Below are 13,023 nucleotides of genomic sequence, written 5' to 3'. Positions count from 1 at the left end.
CTGGCTCCATTGCTGTTCTCTATATACATGTCAGACATCCCACACAACCCGATGACTTCCATTTTGGCCCTGTATGCGGACGATACGGCAATACTAACCAGATCTCTCAGACCCCATTTCATTACCAGAAAGCTTCAAGAAAACATTCTAATGCTGGAGGGTTGGTTCTCTAAGTGGAGATTGGAAGTCAACCCCCAGAAAAGCTCATTTATGTCTCAGTTACATTTCAATGGTGAATTAAGTTGCATATTCAAGGGTTTACTAATAGTTAATAACAAATTATTAACATATCACAGGAAGAAAACATATATCTCGAAAATGCCATAACACTGCAATCTTCTATTATTATTATTAGAAAGACGTACAAAAATGATCTGATTATTTCACTTCAGTTTCAAATATCAGAGTTCGGAAACACGACCTGAGAACAGCAACAACCCGCTCCTTTTGTCTAAAATAAAGAAAAGAAAGGGATGGTTAGCTATAAATCTTTTTGCATTCACATTCATAGAAGTGAAAACATATTCGACGCTAGTGACTGCCGCTGCTTCACTTCCTTCTTCGTTCACTTCAACAAAAGCCTTGTGAAATACTTTAGAAACTCTTATCCTCGCCGCATCGCTGATTCCACTGAAGTTGGCAGATACTCGAAAAGCGCTGGTCATTCCCATTTGTTGAAGGACGTCGCTAAGTTCCTTGGAGTATTCCAATTTAAACTTCGGAATGTAAACTTGATCGATTTCCTCTTCTGAGAAGTTTGCCTTTATTTTGTTTAGAAGATCGACCGAAATCATTTGTTCTAGAGATTGAAGTCCATCAAATTCTTTGGGAAGCAAAATCCACATGGCAATGTGTTCTCCCTTGTAAGGCAATTCCAAAACCTTAAAGTCTTCTCCGATATCAGCATAACGAAAGGTTTCGTCCATAGCGGTCATCATTGGTACTGCACTGCGGGAAGACAGCTGTCCATTATTAAAGAACAGTCCATCAAAGGTTTGTTTTGGATTAAACTCCTTCTTCCATGTACCTTTAAAGTAGACGGCATTTAGAAGCATTACCACAATATCCGGACTCAGTTCATCTACAAGTTTCGGTATTTTCTGATTAGTTTTCTCAGCAACCCATGCGTTAACCTCTTTGGTAACTTCGGCTGAATTTTGACGAAAATCTGCATTTCGGACTTCGGCGTGATAAAGCGAGTTCAGGCCCTCTACGTATTCTGGATGGATTGGGAACTCATTCTGAATGATCATAGCGTTGGCAATTTCCAAAAGGTAGCTCCCCGTTTCTGTGGTCAGAAGATTGACCATTTCTTTAAGACCTGTGTGAACATCTTCATCTGCAAGGTTGACCAGATCGTAACCCAACGCGTGACGCATTTCTGCTGCTGTGTGTTCTCTTGCTCCGTAGAATACCATGGCCAATGCAATGGATAAACTGAGGGGAGAATAAAAGAGGTTGCTGGGTTCAGTTGACAGCTGTCTGTGGAGATCAACAGCAAAATTGTTACTTGCCGTGACCACCTTCTTGGATACCTCTGACGTTAAAGTGCATTCCGTGGCCTGATAGGCAAGCAGACAAACTTCAAGGATGAAAAATGTCTTGAAGAACATTTCTGAAACAAGAAAATCTTAGATTAGCGTTGTTTCTTTTTTATTGTAGTCAAGTTATAAAGGTTTAAACAAGAGAAGGGCTTTAAAACACAAACGACAAACGAGACTTATAAAGGAGTGGGACAGTTGATTCAGAAAATGCATCATCATTTGTTTATCTTCAAGATCACAGCAAAATATAATCAGAATCTAAAAAACGAAAGCAAAATTGAAATCGAATGCCACAATAATAGAGTGCAATAATAATATTCCAACAACGAAAAGATACGTCTTCTTTTACTGATAATCTCTAGAAACCTCATTTTGTGTTCAAAACCATTCTAAACTCTTAACTACCTCCACTCTTTTCATCCTTCTTCACACATAAACTCTTTCCAGCTAATATGACAATCACCCTCCTTAACGTTTCCAGCTATTGAATTTCTAGAGCTGAGTTGACTTTATTTTCTCAATATTCTAAATGCAATAAATAAGAATAGTTAATCTTATGCCTTTATCCAGATACAATTTCTTCTTATAAATCATGCTATACTAACCACTTATTTATTTATCGTAATTGCAAGAAAACCCGACTTTAGAAACAAAATCGTCGACCAGAATTCTGGCTAGTAGTCACCTGGTTTTCCACTAAGAGGCTATGAAATTTAAATCCATAATCTATAGATTTAAAACTGAAATGCATTATCTGCTTAGATTATTGTCTTGAAGTTGTTTAAATTCGTTTAAGATATTCGCAAGTTTTAATGTATTTACCGCCCTAGTTCGCCATGCGGTTAGTATAGTCGCTCTCCAGCCAACAAGCGGGGATTCAAATCGTGTCCTTATAAGGACTGGCTTAAAGGGGCGAAGCAAGAATGCTTTTCATCTTCCCCGTTATCTGTAGAGTACAGTGTAGGGATAAGGTGATATTGAGCTATTAAAGCTCTGATCGTGGCAGGAGAGTAAGAGCAATAGCTGTGCCTCAGTTAGAACTTCATTGGCTACAGCATTGCCATCCATTACCCTCCAAGGGCATTATTAATCACCGCATCTCACGGTCGATTAACCTCGACCTAAATCGTGTCATGAAAGTTTGTCAATGTTTTTAGCTGGAATTTCATTACTTGGTGTGAGACCATCTCCTCACAAAAGGAAGATATGAAGTGGGTTGAAAAAGGGTACATGTTCTCTCGCAAGAGTAGGATTATCTTTGTACAGCTTTCTATAGAAATTGGAGAACTTAACAATTTGTGAATCCTATCAGAATGTCTCTTTCAAACTCCGACGGTTCCCTTCTCGCAGCCATTTCACCCGGACAAAAATGCACCAAATTGGAAGCATCGTATTCCTCCAATGCACACCGGCTACAAATTTGTGGCACGATGTAACTTGTCCATTCGGGCATATCTTAATGAATATATGGCTTACATAAACATCAAAATATTAGCAGAATCTTTCCTAAACAACGAGGATATTCCAATGTACAACAAAAATACCTTCTAAATACGTGTGTATATAATTACGGTTCTGATAAACAGGAAAAAAAAAAGAGAAAAGGTGGGAATTATTGTAGTCAATCATCGTAATGCAATGATGACTGACGTGTGTTGCTTTATTTATATGTGTTCATTTATGAATTCACGTATAGATAAAACAATATAAGACGCACAATTATTTACTTTTGCTTGGAACCCGCAAAAATCCCCAGTACAAATTTCAAATACTGTTACAATTAAACCTGTTATAATGTACAATACTTTGACCATTGACGTTACTGACAGGATGGGTGAAGCACAAGTGCTTTTCTTATTCCCCTTTATCTGTAATGAGAGTTATTTGGCAATGGGAGATTTGTGAGCAATTAAGCTCGCCCTCTGAGGGCAGTAGTGTTAGCTATGATCGGTTGAGAGAAGAATAGCCTTCGGTCTTTTGTGTTTGTAGTAATCAGTCTCATTGTAATTGACAGCTTGCACGATTGAATGTGAACTTGACTTCACGAAGAATTTTTCTGCAAGATCACGAAGAAGGGAGGAGATGTATGGAGTGCTGGTTTCTCGGTGAATTTGTGAATTTCTGATGAACCACGGTGCATTCAGGATCATCCTAAGGCATTTGTTTTGGATTCTCTGTAATTTTGAAATATTTGATCTTGAAGTGTGACTCCATGCTGGTGAGGCGTAGTTGATGACTGGACGTATTACCATCCGGTAAAGAAGCAATTTATTATGTAGGTTCAATTTGCTCTTGCGGTTGATCAATGGGTAGAGCTCAGCTATGACTTTAGAAGATTTGGAGCAAATGAGATTGATGTGTTTGTTGAAAAGGAGTTTCTTGTCCATCAATACCCCAAGATATTTGGTCTCTGAATGCCATGGGATCTTTTGACCAGAGAGCAGGATATCTTCTTTGTTGCAGATCTATCTTCATGAAAACATTATGGCTGAGCTTTTGAGTGGGTTCACTTGAATCCTCCAGTTGGTGAACCAGTTTGCTAGCTCATTGATTCCTCCTTGGAGTCTAGTGATTGCTAGGCGAGGGCTGAGTGATCTAGCTAGAATAGCGGTGTCGTCGGCATAAAGGGCTGTAGTATTTGTTCTTGGATTGAGAGGAATATCTGCCATGTAAGTTGTGAAAAGTATTGGGGCCAGAAGAGAACCTTGAGGTACTCCTGCTAGAATTTTGCGCCTTGAAGAAACAATTCCGTTGAGTTTTACTTGCATGTATCTTTCATTGATATATGAATATATGAGTTTCACAAGTTTAATTGGGATATTGTTTTCAATTAGTTTGAAGATAAGGCCTTGATGCCAGACCTTATCAAAGGCCTTGGCAACATCCAAAACACAGCAGCAGTGTGAAGGTGCCAGTTAAAACCATGAGTGATATGTTCTGTTAGTCGGTGAATTTGTTGTACCGTGTTGTGAGCTTTGCGAAACCCAAATTGCTCATTTGGGATTATTTTCTGTTGGTCCACTGCTGATTGTAGTTTTGATAGGATGACGTTTTCTATTACTTTGCCAAGACAGGAAAGAAGACTGATGGGCCTGTAGCTTTGGGGAAGTTGTGGGTTATTACCAGGTTTTTTCAGAGGTATAATGTCCGCGATTTTCCAATCTGTGGGAAAGTACTGGAATCTAAAAATGGAATTGGTAATATTAACTAGATGAATTATGGCTTTCCGTGGGAGTAGCTTTATTATTCTATTGGTAATGCCGTCAGGACCTGGGGCCTTTTTATTCTTCAGATGGGAAATGATATTTATTATTTCCCTTGGAGATGTGGGGATGATGGTTTCTGAATCATCCTTAGGCTGACTTAGTGCATATCTAACTTTACGATGAACTTTGTAAATAACATTGATATTTAAGTTTGCATAAGATGGGCTTCATTGATTTTCCAGATTGTCAATTAGGGCTTCTACTTTTTCTTCATCTGTGTGTGCAACTCCAAGATTGGTCTTTAAAGGGGGAAGTGGTTGTCTTTTGGTACGAAGAGAATTTACAAACGTCCACATGGAGTTACTTCTGGGTTGATTTCCTTCAGTTTGGTTTCCCATTTGGAGTTCCTGTGGACCTGGAGGGCTTCTCGAACCTGTCTGTTCAAAGTGTTTAAGGTTGCTTTGTCCTGCAGGGCTCTGGTGTTGTGATATCGCTTTCTGGCCTTGTTTTTGACTCTAATCTGGTCCATTATCTCTTCTGGGATCCAGTTAGGAGCGTGAAAGACAGTGGTTTGAGTGACTGATGCTATTGCTGTGTTGATTTGCCTAGTTAAATTGTTTACAGCATGATCTATTTCTTCTTTTTTACGAATGACAGGGGGAGGACCGATGTGGATTGGAAGAACCTTGGAGAGCTTGTCCCATGCTATGAAAGAATGATGGGATAGAGCTAGTCTTGAAGTCCTAACCTGAGTAGGATGGGATTATGATCTGAGTTAAGCTCTTCTACTGTTTCCAGCTGGTATTGATATTTGATGTTTCTGAGGATAACTATGTCTAATACATCAGAACTTCCTGATGGGCTGTAGTGGGTGGGCTCAGTGGGTCCAGCTACTATTGATGAGTTGAGTAATGTGTAGTTGTATAAGATACGGCCTTTGGTGTTGATTGACGAACTGAACCAGGCCGTATGTTTGGAGTTAAGGTCTCCAGCTATAATTATGGAGTCCGTGGAGCCGAGGATGGAGTCTAAGTCTGCTGTCAATAGTGGAATACTGGGAGTATTGTACGCTGCGTAGATTTTGAGTTTGCCAGCGTTACTAATGTGCACTTTCACACCCGTCACCTCAAGGTTTAGAGTTTGGGAGTTGGTCAGCGAGTTGTGGCTTAAATAATTTTTGATAAAAATAGCTGTTCCGCCTCCATTAGAGTTAAGTCTGTCTGTCCTGTATAAAATATAACCTCTTAGTTTTGGGTTGTTTGATGGTCTGAGTTGGGATTCACTGATCAAGATTATGTCTGGATTGTATCTTTTTGAAAATTCTTGCAGCTCGAGAATTTTGTTTGTTAAGCCATTGGCATTCCATGCTGTTATCATGAGAGAATTTGGCTTAAATTTTTTAAACATTATAGAGAGCTGTTAATATGGATTGGGTTTCTAGGTAGAATCTTTTTCTGGAGTATGGTGAGGTGCTTGCTTTGCTGAATTCATGCAGCATTGTTGCAATTGACGAGTTTAAAACTGATGTGAGATTAGAGCTTGTTCGCTCTTGCGATGGTGAAGTCTGGGTTCTTACCGCTTCCGCATATGATTTGGACATGGTTGAGGGTCGAGTGCCTTCCTGTGTTGTCGAATGTGAGGTAATATGATCTGGAGGGCGAACTGCTCGCATGTGCATTGTGTCATTTCTTGGAGAAGCGTGGTTACTTCTTAATGATCCACGGCTTTTTGGATGGAAAAGGCAACCCTTGTAATTAGAGGGATGTGGTCCTCTACAGTTGGCACAACAGGCAGGTGTCGACCTGGGTTTGGTGCAGGAGTTGGTTTGATGACCCTCACCGCATTTTAGGCATCTATATGCAGCTCTGCACAGTTTTTGGGCATGCCCGAACCTCTGGCATCTGTGGCACTGCCCTGCCGATGCCTTCTTCCTTAGAGGTTCGGTTGTGATTTTGAGCTTACAGATGTCTGTTACTTCATAGATGCTTTTTTGTGTGTTGGAGATTTCTACCAACACCAGTGGCATTGGTGTTTTATCTGACCTCAACATTCTACTGACTTTGGTTGGAGTCAGTCCTTGATTAATGAGGTCAGCTGTGATCTCATCAGTTGTGACGCCTTCAGCCACTCCTCTTAGTACTACCTTTAAGTTCTTCTCGCTTGCTAGTGCAAAGGTGTGGAAGGGCAGTTCTGAGTTGTCAAACATTTTTGTCATCAAGCGATAATCAGTGACAATGGTAGGGTGGATCTTTACACCCTCTTCAGTATTTTTTGCCCAGGAAAAATTGATATTATGTTCTCCTAGGGATCTTGAGACTGAGGTCCATTTGTCTTTATCTCGAAGGATAACTGGAGGGACATTTTCTTTTCTGTCTTGGGAGATCTGATTTTGTTGAGTTGTTACATTATCTTCCAATTCACCTTCCGATGTTCTGCGTCTTTTATTAGATTGTTCCTCATGAGAACAATCGAACTGTCGGGGAATCTTTGTAGGTAGAACAGGTGTAATGTCCTCTTCTATGTCCAAATCATTATCTTCAGTGTCATTTACTTGAGTGAAGAGATTCAAGCAACCAGGATAATCTGTATCAAATTTCTTAAGGATGAATTTGAGAATGTCAAGTGACATATCTTTGTTTAGCTGTTGAATGGCGTCCTTGATATCGTTTACATTCTCCATTCTTGTGTACGAAATGTTAAGATATATTTCGGATAGGTATGATGGCGAATAGAACGGGCTAGGGCCAGAAAATTGTATCAAAAGTTAAATTCTTACCTTCTATTCCGCAAACAAAGCAGATTCACAATATCTAAAACTCACTAATCACCACTGAAATCAAAAAAACATTCTTCTCAACAACAACCATCATGCAAGACTACTATGCGAGCCGCCATCTTTTTCCATGTACAATACTTTTTCCAGCAGTATCAATATAAATATGGTGATGGTAAAATTATAAAGGTATATAGATATTTTAAACTTTTATTAAAAAGCTACTAAGTTTTTCAAGAATATTTTAAGCAATGACTTTTCTTAAAATAGTTACGAAAGAGTTATTAGTAAAAATTCATTTTTTAAGTAATTTTTGTCTTATACGAAAAAAAAAATTAAAACGATTATTGCCATCAAAGGTAATTAATAATAATGAAACAAAACGTATTCAATATGTGGAGGTATTATTATTATTATTATTTAATTTTTTTAGGTTCAAACATGAAACATGAAAAAATATTACTCCATTCAAGGTCGGTGTATAAAATATTTATCAAGAAGCTCTATTTGTTTATTTATCTTTCTATAAAATGTTACGTCCGATTATTCTGTTTGAATAGAAATGATTGAATATGGAGAATTTCATTCTGGTAGGTCTTATTAACATTTTTATCAACGGGTTTGTGAGACAAGAAGAAAGATGGCGCTGAAGGTTGTGAATATTTGCGAGATATATGCGCAGATTCGGATAATTTTATTTCTATTCACAAATCCCACAACGTTGTGTGCATTCGTAGCGTAATTACAAAATAATCATTATAATAATATAATATTATTCTTTCTGTTACTACTACTACTACTAATAATAATATATATCACTTTGTTTTCATTAATAAATTAATACCCCAATTAAACATAACACGAAAATTATTTTCTCGCGCAGTTAAAATACGCAAAAAACGGAATGAGAAGATAAATAAAATAAAAATAAATATATAAGAAATAAATTAATCAAATGCATACTTTTACTTGTTTTCTTTCTCCTCAATGCTGATCTTCTGAGAAATAAAATAGCTAATGAAGCTGTTTCTATGTTGAGAGAAAATAAAAATGCATGTAACGTGCAGAGGGAGGTGATAAGCTAAATTGGCCAAATGTGAAGGACGATAAGACTCAAAGAAGAAGAAAAAAATCTATATCCACATCCTCAGGAAATCATTCCTAAATTCTAATTAAAGAATACTTTCTCTTTTTTTCTTTCCATATATATGGATAGAGAGAGAGAGAGAGAGAGAGAGAGAGAGAGAGAGAGATGTTCTTTAAAATTCCACATATCTATTGAGTTCTTATATGGTACTTTCTGCGCTAATGTTTTAACGTAACTCCCAATCAATGAAGGTTTAAACCTATTAATATATTAGCATTTTGGATACGATTGTTTTTTAAATTTATATTCTACATAATCCACCAACTTGGCTCTAGAGAGACCCAACATGGCAGCTTTTCAAGAGACTTCTATCATTGCGTAAGCTGGAAGATAATCTCATCCCGAATATTGGACCTCTTCTCCCGTCTTAAGAACATTTAAGAGACATGTACAATGAAGAATTTAGGTATACTCTCTTATTCAATTATATTTCCGGGATGCCGAAAAATCCCTCAGCATCCCAGAGTTTCCTTAGCTTGCACTATTTGACTTAAGTAGCTCTGGCAACTAGGGGATGCCGAGGATTGCATTCTCGTAAGACACTAGTCAACTTACGAAACTTTCATAGCTTCTACAAACATCCGGCTAAGATTCCATTCACATTCTCATACTTTTTTTTACAGTATGTTATTATAACTGTTCTATTTTATTATTAGTTATTGTTGTTAATCTCTTACTGCGCCTAATTTATAAATTAAACTTTATCATAGGTATGTCTGAATAGGGAAAAAAAACATAATATATATATAGGATTGGATACTATCCTTGGTTTCTAGTATCCGCTGGTTTTTTCGGAAGGTATCCTCCCGGGATACGGGAGACTACTGTAAACCTAATTAGTTAGAGTGCCTGTCACAGGTAAAAAATAAATAAATAAATAAAACACGATCTCTCCGATGAAAATACTTGCTGTCTCAGCACGAGAGCGGCTACTTCACCTTCAGATAATAAATAAATAAATAAATAAATAAAAATGGTTACTCCTGTCAGCAATACAGCGCTCACAAAACCTCTCCCAAGTCTCTCAAAGATTTTTATGTGAGGGGAGGAGTTAAGGTCAGCAACACCTCTTTCTAGAGTATCCCAGACATGTTCCATAGCTCAGGACACCTGACTGGCCAGTCTATACATACGATAGTCTCTTCATGGATTGTTCCACAGGCTTTCGTCTTGTAGGATAAATGTCTCCGCTATCACACCTGCATACGGAAAAATATAACGGTTCATGATGTTAAGCAATCATGGTTCCGCCAGGAAGCTCATACAGATTAGTTAGTGCATTTACCCAATGAAATTCCTCCTCAAACACTGTCTCAAGCAAAAGTGTCCAGTTCAGGAATATTACCTGGTCCTCCCCAAATTAAACGACGCATCGTTTTCTAGAGCAAATGGGAAGTAGTCTGCAAACAATACCACTGCTATTGGTCTTTGGTCCAGATGAGATGGAACCAGGTCCGTTTCAAACCTTCCCTGTCACATGGGGATAGAGTATGAACAGACCATCTGTCGCCTATTATGCTGACCATCGTTGTGATGCCTTCTACTTACAGTAGAAGCAGGTACCAATAATACGACGCTCTCAGAATGTACTCATTCGGGGTATCACTCCTCTTTTAGCGAGAAGATAATCGGAGGTATCGGTCACCCACTACGTTTGTAGCCCCTGACCTTCCTTGAGCGTGTCTCCGGGATGTTGTTTGATACTGGTCCCACAGTCTGGGAACACGGAAAGATTAATATGTAGCCATCTGACTACCTCCACCTGAGTTAGTCTGGCCTCCAGTCCCACATTGGCTTGCTACCTGAATTCCCTGCTTAAAGGATGTCTTGCAGCCACATCCAAGAATTTGGCTAACACGAAATGTTTTATTTTCACTCGAAATTGAAACTCCCAGCTTTTATGGCGCAGCTTATATGCATAAACCACTGACAGCGCGATACTCCTTTGCATACAATAACCATACTGAGTGTTACTTTTGTCAACACGCACCTCACTTTCATATGGTTTTTCCCTTTTTCTGCCCAAACTATCGTGCTTTTTTTTGTTCCTTAAATCATGTATCAATTAAGAGCATGCATAACTTAAGCCAGTGTATAAATTAATTCAAATTGTTCACTTGAAACTTAGAACTGAGTGTAATCTTCCTTATTTATCCCTTATATCGATAGTGAAAATACCACAAATATCATTACTCCCTCACTTTTTAATATTCAAATCTCATCACAATTTATGAAGGAATGCGCAATGTAATAGCGTAAATGCCAGAAGCATCGAGTGTGCCGAGAGGCGAAAAACAGCTGCAAGAAATTCAAATAGATCGATCATTTTAAGTCAATCATATCCAGATCGCATAATCAATCATAATTTCTATGACCATTATAGGATTGCTCTAGTTTTTATGTACCCATGGTCAGTTAGCCTCCCACATGGATAATTGAGAAGTATTGGATCGTCTCAACATTATTTACTCAATTAATAAATAAATCAGCAAATGCCTTTAATTCTCTTGCAGGGAGTAGACGAGGTGTCCCTTTTAGCCCTGTCTAACGTTTGGAGACTGAGTGGGCTCATTCTCCATTGCTGGCCAATTAGAATTAGCTGATACAAGTGTATCACTAATTATAAGCTGCAATCGATAAAGAGACTGGGAAACAAATGTTTTCATATCACAGTCCCTAACAAACACAGAATATGTTATTGTCAGAAACAGTGTGCATTCTCTGGTCAATTTTTTTCAGTTCAGGGAACGAAACACCCGATTTTCCGAGAGAAAAAAGCTGCTTGCCGATGCGAGAGATCGACTAACTCGGAAATATATGCGTGTGATATCGACGTCCACCAAAGTGCATCCCATGACCCAAATATTATTTTCAAACAAAAATGAGTAATATAAGTCGACCATGCAGTATTCCAAGATGCCAATTCTCCTATTCACACATCTTGGATTACACCGTCATGGTTTGAAGAGCATGAAAGATAACGTCATCATCTTCCCTGCACAACCACCAGCTTTGAACATAATTGAAACAGTCTGGTCAGTTTGGGAGACTAAAATTCCCACCTGAAACATCTTCAAAACAAACTGAAGATGTTCTTCAAGGCGAATGATACAAAATTCTACCAAAAACGATTCAAACCTTATTTGAGTAAATTCCTGACAGTACCTAAGGCAAAAGGTGGTCCAACACACCATATTAATAAAGAAATATGTATACTAGGGGGAGTTCGTCCTCAGGGCGCCCAACCCCCCGAGTTTACCTCATGTAAAGTACATTATTACCGGATAAGCTTACAGCTTGAAAAGCAAATAATGACCTTTTTCTTATAAAGAAAAAGATCATTCTTATAAAGAATGACCTCTCATTCTTATAAAGAATGACCTTTTTTTTTTGAAGATATCTATAAATATTTCAAGATGTAATATTATTAATGGTGTATTGATATTTTCATATTTTGTATAAAAAGTTAAAATATTACATTGTAAAATTATTTATTTAAAATAATAATTTATAGTACGTAAAATTTATAAAGAAATTATAAATTTAATTGAATATTTACTAAATAACAATGTACTCTTCAAGATCAATAGGATTTCAATTCTAATTTCAATAATTACGTTTGGCAAAACCATGTTGTCATTCTATGAATGTACGCTAATCTTGGAATAACGTAGTTGTGAAAGGAAAGTGATTAAGTTATTGCTTGCCCTTCACCGAATAAAGTATGCTGTAAGATAAATGAATAAAGATATTTTAGTTACCACAGACTTGTGTATTTTTATATAGTAATTCAAATCACTGCAATAGAATATTGGATGTGTTCCTGCTCAATTGTCGTCCCACTCTATCTTCCCCTGAGCGTTAATTAGAGAAGATTACGATAAGGGGCGCTACTTTCTCTTTCCCCATGCTCGTGACTGTGTTTGTTTTCGTGGTTATTTCACTCTCAGTCTTCGCGTTAAAGTGCCTTTGATAATGCTAGCTTGAGGTGGAGAAACGTTGACTTCTAAATAATTTATTTAGTTAATAAATGATTTATTTTCTTTCCCAGTGTTACGTAGTCTTTCTTCCCAAAACTTTGATTTTAATCAGTGCAACAGCTACGGATATTCGACCATTAAAAAAAACAAATATTGTTCATTCACAAAAAAGGCACTTTTAAATTCTCTTATAGAAATAAATTTTAAAAAATGTAAATATAAATAAATAACTTCTCAAATCAAATATCTTCGATTAATATAATATATTTTAATACGATGTTTCTTTCGTTTTAGATCTGCAGAGAAATAATTCTTTCTACGTATATCTGGAACAGTACACATACGATGTACGTAGAAGTTTAAAAATGCACAC

The 13,023-nt window shown here is 37.5% G+C and overlaps 1 pseudogene across 1 annotated transcript; it reads right to left on the bottom strand.

Annotated features, from left to right (window-relative positions):
* Nucleotides 1-212: 212 nt before the first annotated feature.
* Nucleotides 213-8,529, bottom strand: LOC150098451 (intracellular coagulation inhibitor 2 pseudogene; annotated as a pseudogene). The gene is made up of 2 exons (XR_016549446.1): nt 8,487-8,529; nt 213-1,615 (listed from the first exon to the last, which is right to left on the bottom strand). The product of XR_016549446.1 is annotated as an intracellular coagulation inhibitor 2 pseudogene (transcript).
* Nucleotides 8,530-13,023: the final 4,494 nt, after the last annotated feature.

Source organism: Typopeltis vanoorti, chromosome 15, assembly GCF_054136105.1.
Source record: "Typopeltis vanoorti isolate ZY-2024b chromosome 15, IOZ_Tvanoo_1.0, whole genome shotgun sequence".
In the NCBI taxonomy this organism is placed as follows: domain Eukaryota; kingdom Metazoa; phylum Arthropoda; class Arachnida; order Uropygi; family Thelyphonidae; genus Typopeltis; species Typopeltis vanoorti.
This window is presented reverse-complemented; position numbering and strand designations above follow the sequence as displayed.